The following is a 22,522-nucleotide window of genomic DNA, read 5'->3' as shown; positions in this document are numbered from 1 at the left end:
GGCACATAAAGGAACCTGCAAAGTTTTGTTGAAACAAATTAACTCAGTGTACTGTAGCCTCACAGTTCACAGGACAGTAGTAGCTTTACGGAATTCCATGTTTAATCAATCCACTGGGGACAAAGAAATCTTTTCAGTTTGGTCACTGACTGCTTATTTGATAGGTTTAAGCTTGGAGAATTCAAATGAACCCTGAATATTTGCGCTCAACATTGCTTGGGCAGAATAGGCAGTGTGTTTTGCGGCGGGGGTGGGGGGGAGGCACAACCATTGAATCTTTTAAATTTAGCAGTCAGGTAAAGTCATTGAGGGCTGTGACGATTTCAAAGTGGAGGCCATGTGTGCCAGTTGTTGCATATTTTAAAGTCTCAGAGGACAAAGGGCACATGCATCTGTCACACTGAGGATGCCAGAGGTAGAAAACAAAACATTCAATTGAGAACAACAACCTCTACGCTTCAGGGGAAGATTATTTTTGAGCTTGGGAAGAACAAATAGCCTTGTGACTGTTTTGAAAGGTATCCTTTACTCATTTGAGATTAAAATCTCCATTGCTTATTACAAAACTGAATTCAAGAGAGATTTTGAAAGTAAGTTCTTAGGACTTGACTCTTGCAACTATTGCTTCCTGGATTGTAAATTGCAGAGATTGTAAGAACTACTACATATAGGAGTAAGGATTAACTACAGGACAATGCATCAAAGTTAAGTGTAGGTTAAGCATAGGTCTTACATTTGAGCTCAAAAATCAGACCCTGAGTAAAAGATTAGAGGTGGAGTATCTCTTATCTGAGATGACTGGGACCAGAAATATTCCAGATTTCAGATTTTTTTTATTTCAGAATATTTGCAAACATACAATGAGATATCTTGGGGGATGAGATCCAAGTCTAAACATGAAATACAATCATGTTTCAGATACACATTGTACACATAGTCTAAAGGCAATTTTATACAATTTTTTTAAAGATTTATTTATTTATTTGAAAGACAGAGTTACAAGAAAGAGGAGAGGCAGAGAAAGAGAGAGATCTTCCATCCGCTGGTTCACTCCCCAAGTGGCCGCAACAGCCAGAGCTGTGCCGATCCAGAGCCAGGAGCCAGGAGTCAGGAGCCAGGAGTTTCTTTTGGGCCTCCCACGCCGGTGCAGGGGCCCAAGGACTTGGGCCATCTTCCACTGCTTTCCCAGGCCATAACAGAGAGCTGGATCAGAAGTGGAGCAGCTGGGTCTTGAACTGGTGCTCATATGGGATGCCGGCACTTCAGGCCAGGGTGTTAACCTCCTGTGCCTGTGAGTTATATAATATTTTAAATAATTTTGTGCATGAAATAAAGTTTCATGATGTGGAATTTTCCACTTGTGGTATCTGCTCATGCTCAAAAAATTCAGATTTTGGAGCATTTTAGATTTGGGATTTGGGGATTAGGGATGCTCAAATTAGGGACTGGAAGGCAACTGAAACACCCAGTGGCACAAGTGCTGAAGTGAGACAGAAAAGAGCCAACAAAACCACCATTATGACTCTGGGCAACTCTAACTGTAGTCCACTGAGGAATTCGGGGAGCCACCGGACCACGTACATCTCAGAGTTATTCCACACAAGAGGCTAGGAAACTGGGATACTTATACACTGATTTCTGCCATTTATTGGCTGATTGATACTCCCAGGGGAGCATTAATTTCCCTGCATTTCTGGCCTGCTTACCTGAATGGCAAAGTGCTATAAGTTGGTAAAGATTTAGGCAGGGCACCAATAGCAGTACCTTCTCTCATTGCACACTGCTGTTTTTCACTGCAGTGGTACATTTAACTGTATGAAAGTACTTCAAAAAGTTCATGGACATGGAATTAAAAGATAAGACTATTTTGTGGTAGAAAAAAAAATTGAAATTTATGCCTAAGAGGAACATTTAAAAAGTCCATGGAATGTGCATATTATGAAAAAACTGCACATGGATTTCGAGAATTGTTTTGGTTTACTAAAATAAGCTATCTTTAAATTCCATTTTCTATGAACTTTTTGAAGCACCCTCATTCTTTAAACTCCTTAACAATGCAATTGTTAATCTCTAATCCTCAGCCTTTGCACCATGTTGTCACATGCTGCTCCTAAAATAATGCTTTTAGTTTGGTTAACTGAATCAATAGTTTATTCCACCTATTATTATTAGTATTATTATTTCAATTGAAAGGAAGCAAGAGCTCATCGTATGATTTTAAACTCTATCCATATGTACTCTCCTTTCAAAATAGCATCTAGAAAGCTAAGCAGTATAGCCAAGGGTGTGAAGAAATAGCAAAGTACACGTTCTTAGTAAGAGTGCAAGCCTCCTGAGGCTAATTTGTCAGTATTTATCAAAATTGTAAATGTACATGTTTTTGGATCCAACAAGCACACTAATAGGAATTTATCTTATGGACACACTTGTGTAAGGATTCAGTAATATACATATAACATGTACTTGTGATAGTGAAAAACTGGACTGTAGGTTATTACCCATGAACAGCACAACAGGTATGCAAATTATAGTAAATCCTCACAATGAATGGCTGTGTATACCTTGCAGACATTCAAAAGAATGACATATAGCCATATGGACTGACAGACAAAAAGACCAAGATACCTACTTTTTAATGTATCAAATTACAAAACAGTATGTTCCATAGGATCCCATATGTGTATACAAAGGGAAGGTCAAATATATCCATTATAAGATATGTTTATTTTGCAAATAAAATATCTACAAATCAAACCATTGAGTTTTCAAATTTATGAAACACCAGGTAGTGGTTTTACTTAATCTGGCCCTTACTCCCCAATTAAGTTCACTATTTTGGCAACTATATATTATATACAAGGATACTTCAAAAAGATCATGGGAAGATGGAATTAAAAGATAAATTTATTTTGGCACAAAAGATTTGAAATCCATGTATAGTGTCCTCATCATAGGCATTTTACAGGAACTTTCTGAAGACTCCCTCATATGTTTCACCCTTACCAAAAATTATGTAAAGCGAGTGGTTTACATCCCTGGTCACATCCTATGTGATAGCTGTTATCAGTTCCCTATTCACATCCTATGCCCCACCCATAGTTTACCTCCAGGAAATTCCAGTACAGACCTTGCTTCCTGCATCTTTTTGCCTGAGGACATTCCCTGGAGGCAGGAACATTGTTGGCCTGCACTAGGTACAGGCTGGAAAAGCCAGAGCATGCTCCTCATCCCACCGGTGATAGGAGTTGGTGGATAAATACAAAATACGGCAGCTTCCTTGTCTCTTGAGGTAATGTTTTTAATTATGTCCTACACAGCCCCTCGGAATTTACATGATGGGCCCAGTCACCTACAGCAGTAAACTGCTCACAAACACATCTTTTATTGCACTCTCCCTACATTCTCCTGGGTTTCCTGCAAAATCATCCTCCAATAAATAATTGCATCTAAATCCTTGTCTTAGAGCCTGTCATTGATTGAAATGTTTATTTCAGGACCTGCTTAGACTACAACATCATCATTTAATAGGTAAGAAAATGAACATTTTTTGAAGATTTATTTATTTGAAAAGCAGAGTTACAGAGACAGAGAGATCTTCCATCCTCCGGTTAACTCCCCAACTGACTACAACAGCCGGAGCTGGGCCAAGCTGAAGCCAGGACCCAAGAGCTTCATCCAGGTCTCCCACGTGGGTAGCAGCAGGAACCTGAGCAATTGGGGCATCTTCTGCTTTCCCAGGAGCGTCAGCAGGGAGCTGAAAAGGAAATGGAACAGCCAGGACTCTAACAAGAGCCCATACAGGAAGCCGGCATTGCAGGCAGTGGCTTAACCCGCTGTACCACAATGCTGGCTCCCAAACTGAGACTCTGAATGATTAGGTAACACGCGCTATACCTCATCACATAGTTACTGGGTTGAAATGAAAGAAATTGCTATTCTTGTAAGTCAAAAATGGTCAAATATCAGCAATTTCATTAGGTTGCACCTAACAGTAAACATTAGAGCTGGGATTTGAGTACAGATTGAGAACACAGCTTGAGGATTCAAAAGTGAATCTAATAGATGTAGTCCAGGGTTGAATAAGCTGTGTTTCAGTGGGTAACAAAGATATCTTGGATGCATTTTGTATACGGATTATGAGCATAGGATTTGTCTTGACTTGGACATGGATTCAAATCCTGCCTTTTATTATTGTACACATTCCCTAATCTCTCAGGACCCCATTTTGTCACATATACAATGTAGCATCCTCATACATTTCCTATGAAAATCACGTGAGATACTATATAACAACTGCCTAGCACATTGTTAGTGCCCAATAGCTGGTTATCTGGCATGGACAGAACCTCAATTCAAACAAGCTTAAAAAGAGAGGGACTTGTGTTGGGCCAGAAGACTAAACAATGAGCATAAGTAAGCTAATCTTGGGTGACTGGATGTTGCAACTGTGGATAGCCTCTTTGGATCCTGCTCCTGTCTGCATTATCCTTCGAGACACCTTTCATTGTGGTGCAGAAGGTTAAGCCATCACTAGTAATGCCAACATCCCATGTCAGAGCACTGGTTCCAGTCCCGGCTTCCTCTGCTTCTGATCTAGTTTTCTGCTAATGTGCCTGGGTAGGCAGTGGAAGATGGCACAAGTGATTGGGCCCTTGCCACCTACATAGGAGATCAGGATGGAGTTCCTGGTTCCTGGCTTCAGTCTGGCCCAGACCTGGCTGTTGCGGTCATTTGGGGAATGAACTAGCCAATAGAAGAGATTCATTCTCTCTCTCTCTCTCTCTCTCTCTCTCTCTCTCAATGACTTCCAGATGAATGTATAAATAAAATAAAATGAAATAAACTACTACAGGCAGACTACTAATGGAAAGAATACCCCTCCCTCTCAGTTTCAGCTTGAAAAATCCCAGGTCTGCCTTTGACTCAAGCTCTGGACTAATGCCTGTGACCAAAGAAAAGTCACCAGGGCTGCTCATCCACCCACTTACTGAGATGGGAAGAGGGGGCTGGCTACCAACAGAAGTATCAAAGAAAGAATTCTTGGCAGACAAAAAACCAAACCTGTTCATTTCAATTTTAGTAGTCATTATCATAGAGAGAAATCAAGTTTGTTTGTTTTTAATTTATTAAAACAAAAAATTTATTTTAATTTGTAGAACATTTTTAGATTTTGCAAGAAAGCTGATCAGAAAGTACAAAGAGTTCCTATATACTTCTCTCCTCTTTCTTCTTTCCCTGATATTAACATCTTTCATTAGTATAGTGCAATTGTTACAATCGCTGGGCCAATATCGATATATTATTATTACTAAAGTCATGGTTTACATTAGGGTTCACTCACAGTGTTGTATAAGTCTGTAGGCTTGACCAGGTGCATAATGTCATGTAGCCACCACCACAGAATCATACAGAATAGTTTCACGGCCCTAAACATCTCCTGTGCTCCCATCTATACATCCCTCCTCTTCCTCCATCCAGCCTCAAAAACACTGATCTTTTTACTGCTTCTATCCCTTTAACTGTAACATTGCTTTGAATAAACACTTGCAAAAGATTTGAAAAAGGTAACCTTTAGTTTTATCAAAATTTACATCCTTTCAAAGGAAAATATGGATATTATATTTGCAAACTGATAAAGTTGTTTTTTTGCATAAACAAGCTCTACGTCAGATCTTTTGTTCTCAGGGATTTAGTCTTACCCCAATTTGTCTCTTCTCACCCTTCTGCACACAAGCAACCTTCTCCCCTGAGTTCTAGCATCTTTTGAGCTGCAAAACTCATTGCATTTAGATTAATTTACTGCCTATTAATTGGAAGTCAAAGCTGTTGTACTTAGCATAATGTTAGATTATTGGATATTTCATTTTTGTGTGGCTTTATGGGGACATGTCTCCAGGAGGGTGGCTATGGGGATGTTGTTTGACACTTGTTTTGTTTTATTGTGATTTTTCTTTCAATTTTCTTCCTGATTCTAATTGCAGTGGGAACGGATTTAGCAACTATAATGTCACTCACGGCCTCTTGACATCGCTAGCAACTTGTTTACTTCTTCTCTTCGTTGCTTCTTCTTTATCTCTTCTCCTCACTGCTTCCTTCAACTCTCCCCTACAAGCTGATTTCTCTTCTAAAGCATCTTGTTTAAAAAACAAACACAAATGTATTATAAGGAAAACCCATAACTAAGAACCCAAGCTGCATGCTTCATATTAAAGAGCACTTTGAGGATTGCCTTCATTTCTACTAACAATAAACATTTTCCCAAGGCTTAAACAAAGATACTGTTTTAACAGTATATAAAGAGACTGGCAAAGTCTGATACCATATTAAAATGCTGATGTTACCATGTTAAAACGTTATACAGATAACACATAAAGATTATGTTGGCTGAATAATTTCTTTAAAGATATTTCAGCACCATTTTATTACATTTTTCTTTATTGGTTGTGTGTTTAACAACATTAAAAAGCTTCACAGTGATTTTCATCATATGATTCTTTGTGACAGAGAGAAAATCAAGAACAATGCCATACTTTTTAAGTCCACAGTAAGCTGTTCCATTCAACCAGCATTTATTGGGTATGTACCGAGGCTTAGTGATGTGCTAAGAGCCACGAATACAGAGGCAAGATGACAAGGAACCCAGTCTGTGTTATAGGCTGGATTCTCTAAAAGCAGAGAACAAAATGGAATTTGGAGTACATTGAGTGATTCAGGATTGATATCTGTGAAAGGAATATGGTAGGAGTGAGAATGGGCCAAAAGACACATTGAACTGCAATCCAAGTCCCATAGATTCTCCCCCAACCCACAAGAGAACTCTAGAACAAGAATTGTCCCACGTCTTGCTGAACTGGCTGGAGCTGGACACTGCCCAGGCTTGATCACTCATTGATTGTGGGCTGCCAGGGAGAGACAAGCAGATGACCTAGGATAAGAGGGGTGTCTGCAGCTGGACAGAAAGTCCTCCTCTGTACAGGGACCTGGGCAGTTCATCTCTGTGTCTACAACAGTCTGATGCAGAGAACATAGCCAAATACAATAATAATGTGGGAAAATCTATGATAGATGTGTGTGCAGGTTGCTATGGAAACACAGATCAGTGACTGGAGCAGGGAGGGAACCAGAAAAGGATTCTAAGGAGAGGTCAGTCCTCGGCTAAGGAGAAGCTAAGGCTGAAGAAATGGGGGAAGAATTGCATCTTGAGAGCACATTTCATCCGAGGCTCTTCAAGTGTTGACTTCACTTGGTACCACTCTGGAGGGGACTTTGAAGAATTAAATTATTTCCCTTTCGCAGCAGGATGAAATAAGCAACCCAAAGCCATTTAAACACAGAGTCAAGAAGATACTTCAGTAGGCCTGGGGGCTCATATTTTACCACTAACTCAACAGCCAGACACAAATTGTTTGTCAGTTGAGTGAAATATTCCTTTTGACTGGGTAGGTTCAGTGATTCTGGAGGCAACACAGAGATTGAGTGTAGTTATTGAAGGTTGAGCCTCCACTTGTTTGTTGCATAGTATGAAATATCTAGCTCTGGGGAAAGATCCAAGTAATTGATGGAATGTTTCACATCTTTAAAGTGAATGTTGATATCAGGTAGGCACAGTCAAACTAATAATTATTATCAAAACTTTACCAAGAAGAAAACACCAAAAAGAGGCAAAGGTAACTATTACCACATGTGAAGCTCATTTCTCATTCCAAAATTGGCAAAACTTAGTCCCAATTCATATGTTTTGCCCAATATATTGTGTCTGTGTGTGACAATAATCGCTAGGGCTAGCTTCTGGCAGGCCACCTTTGGAGACACAATGCTCTGTGATGGCAAGGGCCCCACATTCCATTTCATACTTTGCTGCCCTGGAATTTTTATAATTTTTGGAGAAGGGACCTGTGCTTCCACTTTATACTAGGTCCCACAAATTGCATAGTTAGTCCAAATAATCTCTTCAGTTGTGAAGCAGGTTTGTTTTCTGGGTCTGTGCAAAATCTAGGGTTAATTGTTAATTGTGGAGTTTGCATTTTAAAACCTGGAAACTGCAAATATGTTGTCTTTTTAGTTTGTATCTTTATTTAATTAGAATACTACATGTTCATTGTAGAACATTTGTTAAGTAAGTATAAAGAAAAATATCCAGGAATATTCCTTCCTCATGCTCCTCTGTTATTCATAATGTCTTTGATCAATCTCTTTGTTTCCTATAGTATTTAAAATGCTACTAAAAGAGCAGGCATTTAGCTTAGGGGTTAAGATGTCCAGTTCCCATATCAGAGTACATGGATTCAATATCCAGCTCTGGTTCCTGACTCAAACTTCCTGATAATGCAAATCATGGAGAGGCAGGAATGATGGCTCAAATAATTGGATTCCTACCACTCCTATGGGAGACCTGGATTGAGTTCCCAGCTCCTGGCTTCAGCCTTGGTCCAGCCCTGGTCATTGTGGCCATTAAGGATGAACCCCTGGGTGTGAGTCACCACACACACACACACACACACAGTGTCTGTCTATCGAAAAACTTTTTTAATATTACTAGAGAACTATGTCTTATACCCGCTTCTAAACTAAAAGGATGTGGAAAGGATACAGAGAAGACCCATAAAAATACTGAAAATTTTTTTTGTAAGGTGAGAAATTATTGGAGGAATGATAACTTTAAAATGAACTGGGTGTTCTCCATGCGTCTCCAAGCAGCTGGTAAAAACTCAGAGCTCAATTCACCTCTTTGGAGCTTAGTGGGGAGGTTACAGAGGGAATGGACATATTAGCAGAGAGTACATTTGCAGGTTAGCACTTTACTCAGAAAATATTTGTTAAAATGTTAGTGAATTTGAAGATTTTAAGGCATTCAGAGTTATTAGGAGACTACTTAGGCAAAAGGAACAAATGGGGAAGAAGAGGTGTGTGTGAAATAGATCACTAGGAATGAAGCCATGGTAGACTGATACCCTACCACCCAAAGGTGTCCACGTCCTAGTCACAGGAGCCTATGAAAAGGGTACCTTACATTGCAAAGGGAAATTTGCAGATATTGAGATAGGGAGGTTATTCTGGATTATCTGGAGGGAGGGACAAAGTAATCACAATGGTCTTTATGAGAGAAACACAGGAGGGTCACAGACAGAAGGCTGTAGGCAATGTGATGATGGAAAGACAGAGGGAGAAAAGATACCATGCTGCTGGCTTTGAAGATGGAGAATGGAGCCATGAGCCAAGAAGCCAAGTGACTTCTAGAACTAGAAAGGCAGGAAACAGGGGAACAAATTGTGCCCTAAACACCCCAGAGGAGTGCCTCTCTTTCAATTCATTTTTGGTCTTTGAAATTTCAGAATTGTAAGGGGAAAAAAGAAAAAAAAGGTATGTGGCTTGGGACACCAAGTTTGTGGTCATTTATTACAGTAGCAGTTTAAAAAAAAACTATTACAGGAGCTAAATGCTAACTCAAGGAAATGGGACAGATAATTTGGGAAAGATCAAGTTTTCAAGTCAATGAACATTGTTTATTCATATTATATTGACAAGCTAGAATTAAGCCCACAGAAATCAAGCAAAGGAGACTGAAACATCATTAGGCAGTTGATTTCATGAAAGGTGGCAGTGTCTTCTTGAGGAGGAACTTGAACAGAAGCAGCTTTCTTTACTACTGTGGTGTGGTTTAGGTGCAGTCCAGCTAAAACTCATGGTCAACAACAAACACTTAGTTGCACAGATCCCAAGTGACCTTTCAACAAGTTTGTTGGTATTACCTCAGGATTGGAAGGGGTATAGGAGCAAAGCACAGGGGGGACTTCCAGGCAAAATGTGTTGGAAAGACAAGTAGGATCATTAAAGAAAATCCTTGCAGACAATCCTCATTTGGATCTAGAGTGGTATGACTAGCTTTCCTGTTAAGATATTCAACAACAGAAGCAAGCATTTAACCTAGTGGTTAAGATGCTGGTTAATGCGGGTAGTGCTGTGGTACAGTGGGTTAAAGCCCTGGCCTGCAGTGCAGCCATCTCATATAGGTGCCAGTTCAAGTCTCGGCTGCACCACTTCTGATCCAGCTCTCTGTGAATGTGCCTGAGAAAGCAGCAGAGGATGACCCAACTCCTTGGGCCCCTGCACCCATGTGGGAGACCCAGAAGAAGCTCCTGGCTCCTGACTTCAGATCAGCTCAGCTCCTGCCGTTGTGGCCACTTGGAGAGTGAACCAACTGATGGAAGACCTCTCTCTGTGACTCTGTCTTTGAAGTAAATAAAATAAATCTTTTTTTAAAAAAGGTGTTTTTAAAAAAGATGCTGGTTAAAACATCCGTGTCCCATAACATAGTACCTGGCTTCAATATCTAGCTCTAGCTCCTGATTTCATCTTCTTACCAATACAGAGCCTGGGAGGCAGCAGTGATGGCTCTAGTAGTTGGGTTCCTGCCTCCCATGCGGGAGACCTGGATTGAGCTCCTGACTCTTGGCTTTGCCCCCAGCCCAGGGCTAGATGTTGGGGATATTTGGGGAGTGAACCAATGGATGGGAGATTTCTCTCTTTCTCTCTCTCTCTCTTTCTCTCTTTCTCTTTCTCTCTGTCTTTCTCTCACACTCAAAGTAAAAAAGTTATTCAAGAGCAGAGTTATGGAAAGAGAAGACAGGCAAACTGAGAAGAGAACAGGAAGGCTAGCACGCAATTCCTGAATATTACCTTTCCCTCACTGTTGTAGTCACTGTTGTTATTGACATCTTGCTGCTTGTGAAAATCACAATGCCTGCAAATGATGATGAAAATGAATACTGTTAATATAAGCTAATAGCCTATGACATCTATTTGGTTAATAATAAAAACAAAGGTGCTATGACTGCAATATTTTATGTCTAAAGTAAAACTTTCCATGATCACTCATCCTGCTAATTTAACCTCCTAACTTCATTTCTCTTCATAGTTGGCCACCACCTACATAAGTGAAGGTACCAAAAGGAAACATGATACACACAAGCTGGGAGAATTGGAGGAGGGATTATTTACAAAGGGGCGCCTTGTGCACACCAAATAGAAAATACAGAAACTCTCAACAATAAGAACAAAGTTTTCCCCACCCCTGGGCCTGAAGGGATTGGGGAGGGGGAGGGAGAAGTTACTGGAACCTTTAAAGAAAGAGTCATAGGTAGAAGGTAGATTGGAGATGAATGTGATCTTCAGTTCAAGGACACAGGCAGCAAGAGCCAATCGGGAGTAAAGGAACTGGGAAAATAAATGCATTGGCCTCATTCTCCTCCAAATGTCCAGTCTCCTACAGGGTCTCCCTGTTGGCCAAACTCAACCAGAAGCCCAAGAGCATGGAATCTTATTTCTGTAGTTTGTATAGCTCAGCTTCCCATGGCCTAAACTAAAGTAGAATGGAGAGGCTGAAGAGAAAAGGTGGAGGGACACATGGAGACCATCTAGCACACTACCCCCACACAATGCATCATCACCTTGTACTACATGCAAGCTTCAGTGGTTTCTCTCCATCCACTTTAACTCCTCTTGGAAATTTTCTCTAAACTAGTTGAAGGAATCTCTGTGAAAATCTGATCATAGTAAATCCCTCTTTACAATTCACCAATGGCTTCCCTAAAAGATCGCAATCCTTACTCTGCCCTAAGTTCACCTTAGGTCACTCTCCCCATCACTCCCTTTGTTTCTGCCATCTTAGGTTTTCTTTCTTTTTATTTTTATTTTTATTTTTTTAAAGATTTTATTTATTATTTTGAGAGGTAGAGTTACAGACAGTAAGAGAGAGAGACAGAGAGAAAGGGCTTCCCTCCTGTGGCTCAATCCCCAAACAGCTGCAACAGCCAGAGCTGCGCAGATCCAAAGCCAGGAGCCAGGAGCTTCCTTCAGGTCTCCCATTTGGATGCAGGGGCCCAAGGACCATCCTCCACTGCTTTCCCAGGCCACAGCAGAGAGCTAGATTGGAAGAGGAGCAGCCGGGACTAGAACCTGAGCCCATATGGGATGCTGGTGCCCCAGGCAGAGGATTAACCTACTGCACCACAGCGCCGGCCCCAGGCTTTCTTTCAGTTCCTATAATATGACTTGTGTCTTCCTAGTGATGATCATAAGCCTAAAAGACACAGTCCTGAATGTCATAATCTCAAATGCTGAAATCCCAAAAAATCAAAATCCACACGGTCTAAAAATCCCAAAATCACAATCCCAAAAGACTAAATGCTCAAATGTTGAAATCTTGAAAGCCAAAATCCTTAAAATCTCAACTCCCATGAAAAAAATAAAGGTTTTATAAATAGATAGAAAACCGAATTCTAGGGAAAATATTATGCACGCAATACAGTAATAATGAAAACATTGGTTTAAAAATGCATCATTTGTCTGCATTGGCATTCCTTCCACCTAATGAAATTCCAGGAGCTTTCAATTAATTAAAGCCACATTTGCCTGAAGAAGCCAGTGAAGTTGCTGTCTGGTTGGAACCAATTATGTAGCACAGTAGAATTAGAAGACACCTACAAAAACACTGTTGCCATTCTATCATCAGTGTCATTTCTGCCAAATTTGTGGTCTGTACATGAGTACATGCAGACTGGATTTCTGCATGCCCAAAACAACACAGAAGCATGGCACAGAAGATGGGAAAAGCTAATAGGGAATGTTCATGTCACTGAAAATGGGACCATAGAATGATTTCAAAAAGAACAAGGCCATGTAGAAAATGAATGTGAACATGTTCTTCCAGGAGAGCCATTCCCTATTCATCCCCATGCATGGCTTCAGAATATAGTTAATGATTGGGAAACTTGGCCAGCTCACATGGACTACTTCTGTGCAATTGCTCACAACCTAACCCTGTTATACTACATTTTCTTTTTAGTTGCTTGTTACTTTTAAATTTTTTTAGCTTTTTCCCCAATATTTTAAATTATCAGCATTGTTTTTTAGAATTTGCTATGCTATGTATTTCTTTGTTGTGTCATTTCAATACTGGAGGTATAAATTGGGGGAGACTTTTAGACAGTTCTAAATAACTTTATGCATTTTTAGTAAATTTGATGTAATGAAAGCCCATTATTATAACATTGACTTTGTGTGTAAGCCCTGAACATTTCCTCAGTAAATGAAGAGATATCCTTTTCATAGATCTGCACTTGGGAAAGATAAAGTTTTGGTATGACTTTGAATGACTGTATGTACAGCACTGACACATTGCAGTTTTTGATCAAAAATATACACTGAGGGGCCACCATTGCAATATAGCAGGTAAAGCTGCCGCCTGTGGTGCCAGCATCCCCTATGGCCACTGATTTGAGTCCCAGCTGCTCCACTTCTGATCCAGCTCTCTGCTAATGCACCTGGGAAGACAGCATAGGATGGCTCAAGTGGTTGGGCCCCTGTAACCTGTGTGGGACACCTGGAGAAAGTTCCTGGCTCCTGGCTTCAGTCTGGCCCAGCCCTACCCATTGCAACCACTTGGAGAGTGAATCAGATGATGGAAGATGGAAGATTTCTCTCTCCCTCTCTCTCTGGCCCCCACTCCCGTGTAATTCTGCCTTTCAAATAAATAAAATAAATCTTTTAAAAAATATACACAATGAATAAAGGACAGTGTCTTCCATAAATGGTGGCAGAAAAACTGGATAACTACATGCAGAAGATTGAAACTTGACCCTTTCCCCACCAACTATCCATTCTTTACAAAAACCAACTCAAGGAGTAGGTATCTTGTTTAACCTAGCAATTGGGACACACACACAGATCCCATATTGAAGTGCTTGGGGTGAACATGCCCTGTTCTGGCTCCTGACTCCAGCTTCCTGGGAAGCAGCAGTGATGGCTCAAGTAGTTGGGTTCTTACCACCTGAATGGGAGAGCTGGATTGCATTCTAGGCTCCTAGCTTCAACAAAGGCCCAGTCCTGGCATTGTGGCATTTGCATAGTGAAATAAACAGATGAACAATTTCTTTCTCCCTCCATCTCACTCTCTCTCTCTCTTTCTCTCTCTCTCTCTCCCATCTCTGTGCTTCTCACATAAACAATTTTTTAAAAATGTTAAAATATCAGCTCAAAATGGATCAAAGATTTAAATGTAAGACCTGAAGCTGAAGCTACCAGAAGAAAATATAAGGGAACCACTTCAAGACATTGGAAATGATGTTTTGGCTAAGCCATCAAAACCACAGGCTCCAAAAGCAAAAATAGGCAAATGGGATCAGGTCAAATTAAGAAGCTTCTGCAGAGAAAAGACAATGAACTGAATGAGAAAAACATGTGAAAATTATTCATCTGACAAAGAATAAATATGAAGTATTTATAAGGAACAAAGAATACTCAACAACAAAAAAAATCCAGTCAAGAAATGGACAAAGGATCTTTTTTTAAAAAATATTTTATTTATTTATTTGAGAGGTAGAGTTACAGACAGTGAGAGGGAAAGACAGAGAGAAAGGTCTTCCTGCCGTTGGTTCACTCCCCAGATGGCCTCAACAGCCAGAACTGCACCGATCCAAACCCAGGAGCCAGGAGCTTCTTCCCAGTCTTCCATGCGGGTGCAGGGGCCCAAGCGCTTGGGCCATCTTCTACTGCTTTCCCAGGCCATAGCAGAGAGCTGGATTGGAAGTGGAGCAGCTGGGACTCAACCAGCGCACATATGGGATGCCAGCACCACAGGCGGAGAATTAGCCTACTGCACCACAGCGCTGGCCCCTGGACAAAGGATCTTAACAGACATTTCTTGTTACCAACCATAGTGATAAGTATTTATACATTTTGCTTTTTTACTTATTTCTTTCTGAATATGGTTTATCTGCTCCTGTATAGCTGCACAATTGTTGTTAGTATATCCAAGTGTTTATGCTTGCAAAAATACATATGCTATTATTGCCTATTTTATTGTGTACAGTGACCTATGAAGTGTTCTAACATGTTCATATGTCTCTCAGATAAATATCCTTTTAAAAATATAGATGAATGTCTTTTAAATAGCTTTTATATTTTTTTTCAGAATTATACTTTTGGAATTCTTATCATTTAGTCTTTAAGAATTTTTAGCTAATGGGATTTCAACATTTGGGATTGCATCTTTCAAGATTACAATCCAAAACTTTACCTTCTAGTCCCAGGGTCTTTGTACATGCTAGTTCTTCTGTCTGGACTTCCCCATCCTCAGCTCAACACTTGACCTAGTTCATACCTGCTCTGGGGAAGACTTATGCGATCTCCTGCTACCACAATCCCAGTCTCAGTAGCCTAAGTTAAGTTCCCATTTTACATACAATGGTGTCTTCCGTGACAGCACATATCTTAATTTACAAATCTATATCCATTTCATGTTATATTTTGAAGAAGAAATCTAATTCCATTTTGTGTGATTTTTTTTGATGAAGCTTCTTCCTCTGTTTTGTTTCCCAAAGTGTCTTCTGTGCTGATCACTTAGTAGCCCTAAAAGAATGAAAGACTAATGTTAGCAAATTACTTCCACATTAAGTTCAACTCTTTGAATCCAAGTAAAACCTTAAGTGGGTATGGAAACGAAAATTAGCTTTCCAATCCAGTTATACAGGAAGCTGCTAAAGAAAGCAGTTTTTTTCCTTGCCAAAACGTGTTCCATGCCTTCATTTCTGAGAGTGATGATACCTTCCATCATCGTCCTATAACTACACTCTGTAGCACAGCCTCAGCACCTGGTCTCCCAGAGGAGGCCTGGCCTCCCTCAAGTGCCAGAAAAGGTATGACAAAACTGCCTCTGCGTTCTAGACATAAATGACCACCTAAGCAGGAGCCTCATTCACCTCCCTCCTTAGCAATTGTCCCACTTCCTGGGTCACAAAGAACAAGAATTCAGGACTCCAGAAATTTCAGCTTCTATACCAGCTGCAGTGTGAGTTTCTCAGTCAAAAGTCTGATCTAAAGAGATCATAGTCCCAGGTGGGATAAGTATTTATGTGTACGTTGGTATGTAATGACTTTTAATGACATGTTTTATGAGTTGCAATAACTCAAGAGTTAAAAAATGATCCTCTATGTCTTAGAAATCTAAGTTCCCACATTCAAGTTTAGTAGCCTTTTCTACAAACCTACTACTAATTTCGTTTCCTTAATTGAAGTATTCATGAGGCAATGTGAATCTTTCAGTTTGGCTTGAGAGCCACAAGTTACTATTTCAAGTAGTCTATGTGGTCTTTTATGTGATAAATCTACTCCAATGATATTTCTTGTCTCCTTAAAACATTCATTCCAGACCATCGTGGATTCTAGCATTCTTTTTAATGTTTATTGTATTGCTTTCAGAAAAAGTAATTGTAAAGAAAATAGCTCACAGGCTAAGGGTAGAGAGTTTTTCTTCTTATTGGAAAGCATCACATTAGATCAAAAAGTTTCATTATCAAAATACCTAGAGGGGGTTGGCGCTGTGGTGCAGCAGTTTGAAGCACTGGCCTGAAGCACCGGCATCCCATATAGGCATTGGTTTGAGCCCAGGCTGCTCCTCTTCCAATCTGGCTCTCTGCTGTGGCCTGGGAAAGCAGTGGAAGACGGCCCAAGTCCTTGGGCTCCTGCACCTGTGTGAGATACTCGGAGGAAGCTTCTGGCTCCTGGCTTCAGATCAGCCCAGCTCTGGCCGTTGCGGCCATCTGGGGAGTGAACCAATGGATGGAAGACCTTTCTCTCTGTCTTTATCTCTCTCTGTAACTCTGTCTTTCAAATAAATAAAATAAATCTTTTTTAAAAAAAAAACCTAGAATCTTTTTCCCATTCTTTTTATATTCTCAAGTTTGTGGCCCTAAAGAATTTCTAGAGATTTAGGACTGGGAATGAAACTACAATTTGCTTGTGCAATCAATTGTAAGCTGTAGCTACCATTTCCATTTTACTCTGGTATTTTTGAGCTTATGATGGAATGGTGGGGCCACATTCCTTCACATGACCAAAGTTCAGTTCCTGTTTGTCTCACTTAAGCCCGCAACACTTTGTCCATCTCAGGCCCATTCTTGCCACCCACTGCCCTATCCCAGGCTACCTGCTGGCACTTCTCCTTTGACCCAAAGCATCAGCTTTGATCTCCTCAACCATTCCATGTGGGTGGCTTTATTTAACAGTATGGTAACTTTGCTTAGATGTGCCTCAGCGGCTCCAATAGGTCGTAGCCCCCACACAGCCTTCACAATCATCTGGCCAGCACTATTTCTCTCCTTTCCCCCAGGAAAACTGCTTGCCAGCTCAACACCACGAGCTACTTTATGTAAGCTAAAGCAATCTATGATTTAACCTGAACTCAAAGATATAACCATGGGCTTTGTCTTTGGATGTGATGCCCTAGGTTGCCATTCTGCCCTGCCAACAAACTATTAAGGCAGCTACTCTACATTCTCAGCTCCACCTCCACATAGGTTTAAGGTGTTATCTTCGGTGAAGAATTAAACAAAGCCTTTGGAATAGAAACAGAGGAAACCAAACTGCCATCCTGATTCCACACTTAGATGCATTTCTCATTGGCGGGGGTGAGGAGAGGCACTGGCACACTCATGGGAGACAGGCCCATTTTCAGCAACCTTGACACCCACTGGATCCCACACTCCACTCTAAATTTGGTGTTCTGTGATCTCTCCAACTGCAGGGATCAAACCCAAGAGGTAGGTTTGCTCATTAGTTTGAAGACCTAGTTATCTAAGTGGAGTGACAGTTTTTCCTACATGAACTTTGGGCTTAGGAAATGGGTTCATATTCCATTACCATCCATTACAAACTGTGCCACCTTAGGCATGTGGCTTGGCCTCCCTAAAACTCTATAAAATGAACACAGAAAAGTTCTCACAGAGTTGGCTAGAAGATTAAAGGAGATGGGGGCCAGTGCTGTGGTGTAGCGGGTTAACACCCTGACCTGAAGCGCCAGCATCCCATATGGGCACCAGTTCGAGGCCCGGCTGCTCCACTTCCAATCCAGCTCTCTGCTATGGCCTAGGAAAGCAGTAGAAGATGGCCCGGGTCCTTGGGCCCCTGCACCCATGTGGGAGACCCAGAGGAAGCTCCTGGCTCCTGCCTTCAGATCGGCGCAGCTCCGGCCATTGTGGCCAATTGGGGAGTGAACCAGCAGATAGAAGACCTCTCTCTCTCTCTCTCTCTCTCTCTCTCTGTGCCTCTCCTCTCTGTGTAACTCTGACTTTCAAATAAATAAATCTTTAAAAAATGATTAAAGGAGGTGATGTTTTAATTATACATTTAAAATTATCTTATACTTTTAATTGCAATAAAATACATATAACACAAATGTTACCATCTTAATCATTCTTAAATGTATAGTTTGATAGTATTAAACATAGTCACAGCCAGCGCCGCAGCTCACTAGGCTAATCCTCCGCGCTGGCACACCGGGTTCTAGTCCCAGTTGGGGCGCCGGATTCTGTCCCGGTTGCCCCTCTTCCAGGCCAGCTCTCTGCTGTGGCCAGGGAGTGCAGTGGAGGATGGCCCAAGTGCTTGGGCCCTGCACCCCATGGGAGACCAGGAGAAGCACCTGGCTCCTGCCTTCGCATCAGCGCGGCGCGCCGGCAGCGGCGACCATTGGAGGGTGAACCAACGGCAAAGGAAGACCTTTCTCTCTGTCTCTCCCATTGTCCACTCTGCCTGTCAAAAAATAAATAAAATAAAAATAAACATAGTCACACTGTTGTGCAACCAATCAGCAGAACTTTTCATCTTGCAAAACTCTATACCCATTTAACTACTTCCTCTTTTCCCTTTCTCCCTGCCCCTGTCTACTACAACTTTATTTTTTGTTTTTATGAGTATGACTACTTTAGAACTCTCATATAAGTGAAATCATACAGCACACACCTTTTGTGATGGCTTATTTCACCTAGCATAATATCCTCAAGATTCGTTGTTATAGCATGCAAAAGAAGCCCTTCCTAAGGCTGAATAATATTCCGTGTATGGATATACTCCATTCTGCTAATTCATTCACTAATGGACATTTGGGTTATTTACACCTTTTGGCTGTTGTGAATAATGTTACTATGAACAGGGGTTTACAAATACTTCTTTGAGATCCTGCTTTTATTTTTTTAACTTTTATTTAATAAACATAAATTTCCAAAGTACAGTTTATGGATTACAATGGCTTTTCCCCCACCCCATAACTTCCCTCCCACCCGCAACCCTCCCATCTCCTGCTCCCTCTCCCATTCCATTCGCATCAAGATTCATTTTCAATTATCTTTATATACAGAAGATCAATTTAGTATATATTAAGTAAAGATTTCAACAGTTTGCATGGACACAGAAACAAAGTGCAAAATACTGATTCAGTACTAGTTATAGCATTAATTCACATTGTACAACACATTAAGGACAAGATGCTACAAGAGGAGTAAGTGCACAGTGACTCCTGTTATTGACTTAACAAATTGACACTCTTGTTTATGGTGTCAGTAATCACATTAGGCTCTTGTCATGAGTTGCCAAGGCTATGGAAGCCTTTTGGGTTCGCCGACTCCGATCTTATTCAGACAAGGTCATAGTCAAGCAGAAGTTCTCTCCTCCCTTCAGAGAAAGGTACCTCCTTCTTTGATGGCCCATTCTTTCCACTGGGATCTCACTCACAGAGATCTTTCATTTAGGGTTTGTTTTGTTTTTTTTTTTTTTTTCCAGAGTGTCTTGGCTTTCCATGCCTAAAATACTCTCATGGGCTCTTCAGCCAGATCCAAATGCCTTAAGGGCTAATTCTGAGGCCAGAGTGCTGTTTAGCGAGCCTGCTTTTAATTAATTAATTAATTAATTTAGAGGCATAAGGTGGGAGGAGAGAGAGAGAGAAACAGAGAGAGAGAGAGAGAGAGAGAGATCCCATCCATTGATTCACTCTGCAGATGCCCACAATGACTGGGCTGGGGTTAGAGCCAAGAGCCAGGGACACAAAATCTTATACATGGGTGGCAGGAGCCCTATTACTTGAGCCATCACAACTGCCTCCTAGGATCTGAATTAGCAGGAAGCTGGAGTTAGGAGTTGGAGCTGGGTATCAAATCTAGACACTCTGATGTGGGACATAGGCATCTTAATCACTGATCTACATGTCCACTCCTTAATTATTTTACCTATATACCCAGAAGTGGTATTGCTGGATCACTGGTAAATCTACTTTTAATTTTTTAAGGAATCCACAATATTGTCTTAATAAAAGTCGCATAATTTTATATTTCCATCAGTAGTACACAAAAGTTACAATTTCTCTGTGTCTTCACCCTTTCTTCTCTCCCTCCCTCTGTTCTTCCCTTCTTAAATCTCTCCTTCCTCCCTCCCTCCCTTCCTCCCTTCCTTCTTTCCTCCCTCTCACCCTCCCTCCTTTTCCTCCTCTCTTGTAACAGTCACCCAAATGTTTGTGAAGTGATATCTCATGGTGGTTTCTATTCTCATTTCCCAAATGATAAGTGACATTGAGCACCTTTCATAATCTTTTTGGTCATTTGTGCATCTTATTTGAAGAACACATCCAATCAAGTCACTTACCTAATTTTTAATTGGGTTATTTGGATTTTTGTTATTGTTGTTGTTGAGTCGTGGGACTTCTTTACATATTCTAGATATTAATCACCTAGATGTATGATTTCCCAATATTTTCTCCCACTCTATAGGTGACCTTTTCACTATTGATAGTGGGTTTTGATGCACAGAAGTTTTAAATGTTGATGTACCCAAATTATCTATCTTTGCTTTTGTTTCCTGTGCTTTCAGTGTCATATCCAAGAAATCTTTGAAAAATGCACTATGGCGAAACTCTATCTCTGTGTTTTCTTCTAAAATGTTTATAGTTTTAGGCCATGCATTTAGATGTTAGATCCATTTTTTAGTTGATTTTTGAATATGATATAAGGTAAGGATCCAACTTTAATTCTTTTGTATGTGGACATATAGTTTTCCTAATGTCATTTGTTGAAAGTCCTGCCCTTTTCCTAGTTGAATGATCTTAATACTTTTGTCAAGATAACTACATGTTTATTTCTGTGATTATTTGATTAATGGCTGCCTCACTCACTAACTTGTAAGCTCCAAGAGGGCAAGAATTATGTTTTTACTCACTGGTGTACCTTCAGTGCCTAGAACACATTAAAGGCTTAATAAAGTTGCATTGAATGAGCAGATAAATGCTTGACAAACACTTACCACAGTGCCTTATATTAAATAAAACTATTATGTTTGTTGTTGATGTTATTCAACCATTTGTGCCCTTTGCCTAGGACATATTTTGCTTAACCTGAAAAAAAAATAAGACTTACTGTCTCAGAGGAACACAAGAAAGCCAATGGCAGAATGCATGATGATTCAGTCTTTGAGATGTGGCAGACTTGGTTAAATCACCGGACCCATCACTTTCTAAATGTGTGATCCTTGGTACTTTACTTAATCTCTCTCCAAGTCTTGGTTTCCTCATTTGTAAAATAAGGACAATAATATGTATTTCATAAGGTTGGGATATGGATTGAATGAGATAATGTGTTATGTCTTTGCATAGTGTCTGGGATTTATAATAAGCTCTCAATAAATGGTCCTTCCATTATTTCTTTACAGGGCATTAAGATCTCTATTTTTCCACCTTATTTTGGTTTTGCTACTGTCTTTTAAAAGGTTACTTTCTTAGTTATTGTCTCCACTTACACAATTTAAAAGCAATAATGAGGGTAAATAAGCTTGACTGGGAAATATTTGATTAGGACACTTAAGGAAAAATATCACTAAAGAGTTCCTATCAGACCCGGAAATTACCACCAACAGCCTATTTTTTTCTCTTGACCAAAATGAAAAACATCTTATTAGTGCAGATCCTGACAGTATAGATTATCTCTGCTAGAATAAAGATTTTTTAGGAAAAGGGCTGCCATCAAGAAAAAAAAACACTATAATAATTTTATGAGAAAGTCCTAGTATGATAAAAAAGGAAATACTTCTTTGGGAGTTTCATAGATCCATGGCACCAGAAAAGACCCCCCAAAAGGGATCTGCTTCACCCAAGCCTCAGGGAGGGTAAGTGATAAACCTTCCATTGTTGATAAGCTTCATAGGCTTGTATTTCATACTGGTGACTTCTTATTCACTTAACCTTTTCCACAGTGCACTTAGCATAGTAAATTATACTTTATATTGAGGCTTTGGTGACATACATAACTTTTTGCAACTTTGTCAGGGTTGAGCTTCATACATGTCACCAATTGTACATACTGTAGCTGATGGTGATGGCACACTTTATTTATTTATTTATTTATTTGAAAGTCAGAGTTACACAGAAAGGAGAGGCAGAGAGAGAGAGAGAGAGAGAGAGAGAGAGAGGTCTTCCATCTGATGGTTCACTCTCCAATTGGCCACAACAGCCGGAGCTGCGCTGATCCTAAGCCAGGAGCCAGGAGCTTCTTCCAGGTCTCCCATGTGGGTGCAGGGGCCCAAGGACCTGGGCCATCTTCTTCTGCTTTCCCAGGCCATAGCAGAGAGCTGGATTGGAAGAGGAGCAGCCGGGTCTGGAACCATTGCCCATATGGGATACTAGCGCTTCAGACCAGGGTGTTAACCCGCT

Source organism: Oryctolagus cuniculus, chromosome X (genome assembly GCF_051225735.1).
Source record: "Oryctolagus cuniculus isolate XC-2025 breed Fujian yellow rabbit chromosome X, ASM5122573v1, whole genome shotgun sequence".
Taxonomy (NCBI): Eukaryota; Metazoa; Chordata; class Mammalia; order Lagomorpha; family Leporidae; genus Oryctolagus; species Oryctolagus cuniculus.
Note: the sequence above shows the minus strand (reverse complement) of the source record.